The sequence below is a fragment of the Atta cephalotes genome (assembly GCF_000143395.1).
Source record: "Atta cephalotes unplaced genomic scaffold scaffold00003, whole genome shotgun sequence".
NCBI lineage: Eukaryota > Metazoa > Arthropoda > Insecta > Hymenoptera > Formicidae > Atta > Atta cephalotes.
In genome coordinates, this window is record NW_012130067.1 from 3690839 (window position 1) to 3695078 (window position 4240).

Sequence of the window (4240 nt, forward strand, 5' to 3'; positions counted from 1 at the left end):
TATATATATATATATATATATATATATATATATATATATATATATATATAAACCTGCGGACAGGAATCAAATATATGTTCTCTCAAAGATGAGTTTCGGAACGCACAATGTCACAGGAAACTTTTTTCTTTTGTTATGTAAAGTCCATTCTACATTGATCATAGATGTTGCAAATTACGAGTTTGATACTTCAGCCAATCCAATGTTTTAATATTAAAATCGCGTACTTACGATGTTACCGACGCTATAATACGATCAATGTAGAATGATCTTAAAGGCTTTAAAATTAAAGATTGAAATTTCACCAATGAAGATAAAGAAATTTTGGCTCCTTTTCTGATTGATCAAACATTAATCTTTCAATCTTTAATCTTATTCTTCAATGCGTAGGCTGCATCTAATTCTAATCTAAAAAGAATACAAAATGATAAAAAGTTTTTTTTTCAGGCAAATTAGATATACATCAATTAGATATGATATTAGAAAACAATAAGAAATACAATATATTCCCATTTATATAATTATATTGTATAAAATATTTTTTCTCGAGATAATATTAGGTGTAGTAAAAAGAAATCCATTATTTTTGCATGAAATTGAATGGAAAAATAATGGATTTTTTTTTATTACACCTAATATGAATTTTGCTTTTAATTCCTTACTAAATTGCTATATTATGTAACACCAATCATAAATAAAAAAATCTAATTATAATAATTTCTTTTGCAAAGTTGCTTTTTTTTGCTGAACGCCTATCAAATCTGCTGATCGCCGGTTAAGTTAATGTCTAACTTTAATCTTTTATTATTCTCTGCATTGTAAACGATATATATACGTTTTTCATAGATGTATAATATATGATGCTGATACAAAATCGTTAATATTTCAAGATTATGGTGTTGCCGGATGTCCAATCTTACGATATGTCGTTTTACATCAATTTTAATTATGGTTTATTAGTGGCGCCGTCTTTTGCAAACGGCGGAAACTTATTTGTACTCCCAATATAATAATATATAATTTTATATATAAATTTATATATGCTAATATATAAATAATATATAAATATATATAATTATATATATAAAATGTTGTCATTCTTAATCTATAATAATCTTTCTTCTCACGTTAAAAAAACTTATAATTAATTCGTGTTGATAAATGAATATATTATCATATATAATAGTTGCATATATCTTTATCAGAGAGAAACCTGAGAGAGGACATGACGATTCAAAACCTGTAACTACAAAATGTTGCCGCACTACTGCCCTCTGATAAAGTGGATATAAATTACATAGCAATGTCCATTTTTCTTAGGATACATCGTCCACTTTTCAAGGCTGAATAAAATAAATCGATATTTGGTTCATATAATCGTGTTACATATAGCATCTGTGCTACCCGCACACGTGTTATCTGGAACAAACTGGAGCGACGCAAACAAACCTCTAGTTTCCACCGAGAGTTTAATCCGGAAAATGTAAGGCCGAGTTCACACTTTGACAGAAAAGCGGAAAAGCGGAAGTCAATCGGAACTCTAATAATAATGTAGGCGGTACATTTTGGTTGTCTGCTTCTGTCTTTCCGTTCTGATTGGCTTCCTCTTTTCCGCTTTCCATTTTTCCGTCAAGGTGTGAAAACTCGGCCTAAAAATCAATCAACAGTCGTTTTCCTTATTACAGTCGAATGCGACAGGGGAATGCTCGACTATTAGTTGTTCTTACGTTCTGATCCGAATTAAACTCTCAGAGGAAACTAAGCCATATGGCTCCTACACACTGGACGCGGAAACGCTTGCCGCGCGGTAAAATATGATGCGGTAGCCAATAAGACAGCTCCTAACATGTTCATTGGCTACCGCATCACATTTTACTACGTGGCAAGCATTTCCGCGTCTAGTGTGCAGAATCGAAACCATTACCCCTGTCATGGTTTCTACTCACTTTAATGAGTGCATTGGAGTAAGGAGTTATGATAGGAGCATATTGGAGCATGTTGGAGCATGAAACACGAACTTATAAATAGAACGACTTGCGTCATTAAATGGAAAGCACTCAGTATAGACATCCACCTAGCTTTTTTCAGATATATATCATTGCACGCGAGCTAATTGCGCACTAGCCAATTATAACGCTAGAAAAAAAATAAAGAAAAACTTCACAAAAGTCATTGTGATTGGTAGTGGGCAATTGCAATCAACAAGAAGCCTCCTTATTCTTAAAAAAAATCATGTCATGATATTACATGTAATGATAAAATCATGTAACAAAACATGCAAGTCACATAACGAACTGTTCCAAATCAGTACGTGATTTTTTTATAATGAATTTAAAAATGATATTAGAAATAATTTAATTCATCATGTGCTTTTATAATTGTCAAATTTTAAGAAATTGAATGATAGAAATAGAGGAAAAAAGAACATATTATCATGTGACTTTTCAAATTAATTTAAAAAATCACGTACTGATTTGGAACAATCCATTACATGGTTTATGTGTTTTACAGTACGGTCAATGCGATGCTGCAAACGTTTTGAAGCGTTTTTTAATTGATTAGTTTGTAAAATTCTTTTTAATTGATCCATTAAATGCTTCAAAGCATTTGTAGCGAAACTTTGACCACAGTCTTAATTACATGATTTTATCATGCAACTGTATGATGTGATTTTAGTTGTGATCAAAGTCTCACTACAAATGTTTTGAAGCATTTGATGGACCAATTAGAAGAAAGAATTTTGCAATGCAAACCAATTAAAAACCGCTTCAAAACATTTACAGCATCGCGTTAACCGTATCCTTTATTTAATAAGGCTGAGTATCTATCATAAAATTTTATCCTTAAGATGGAAGTGAAAAATCAAAATTTTAACCATTGAAGTTGATGGAAAAATTTTTCACTTTTACTTTTCATCGTACGAAAAAAATTTCATGATTGATATGAGGCGCGATTCCGTAACTGTTTTACACGTCTATCGACAGTTGTCATTACGCAGCTTTTTCACCATATAAAATATCTGCGCAACGACACCGATAACTGTTGGTAGGCGTGTAAAAACAGTTACAGGGAATCGCACCCCTGGGAGTCGATGTATCTTGAATGAAGTGAAAATTACAAAAGTGTGCACATTTATTAGATGAATTTGCTCACTTTTTAATTTTCATCTCATTTCGAGATACACAATCGACTCCCTATTCTTTTTAGCATTTCAGCTTTTTGCACGTTTCATCTTTTCTCTTTTTTTTCTCCAACGTGAGAGAAAAGGAAGAAAGATGAATCGTGTCAGAAGTTCAGCTAAAAAGAACAGGCCTACAAAAGTATGTTCGTGCAATTACGCAAACTGGAAGTGGAGTGCGCATGCGTGCGCATGTGTATTACATATACATATGTGATATGTATGTGGCAGTGCGTAAATGTGTGGTGTGTGTGTGTGTGTGTGTGTGTGTTTGTGTTGCGTAGTTGTGTGTAGTGTATGCATATACAGATGATACGGGTTTTGCAATTGAACTCGATCCGGAATCGTGTCGTCTTGATCCTCTGATGTCGTTCGGTGAACAATAACATCGGCCGCGTGACTCTACTTGACGCTAAACAAAGTAGCGAGGTTGACCGAGCGTTGACTCGACGCTAAGGAGACGATCCGTGACCAGCTTGCTCGTGCTCTTCCATAGCTAGGGCAGTGCAGGATAGTTCCTTGCGGTTGTGAATGCAACTCGGTATTATCCCAAGCATATGACGAACATCCGCGGTTTTAACGTTTTCCTCACTCATCGGCAACAAGAATTGGCCAGATGAAGGTAATCGTACTGGTTAAACGCGGAGTAATATTAATCAAAAATATAATCAAAAATATAAAAAGAAAGAAAAAGAGAAAGAGAGAGAGGGGATTATGCTCGTACTGTTATGTTCGTACGTGTTTGTTGTTTATTGTTGAAACAAGTTCTTCATCTATTTTTTTGCTTAGGCATGTCGCGAGGATTTAGTTAGATGAAATTATAATTCGGAATTTTTGCAGCGATATGTTTATTTTTTGGGGCGTGTTAATGAAACCTATATTGTGCAGTCTCCTAAAATTAAGCTTAGGGTTATAGATAATTAAGAATGAAAAGTCTTCTGTTATTTTGGGTTTTTACAAAAAATTTTATGTACATATTTATTACTTATTGTTTTTTATGCATATGTAAACATACTTTGTGTGTATATATATATATATATATATATATATATATATATATAT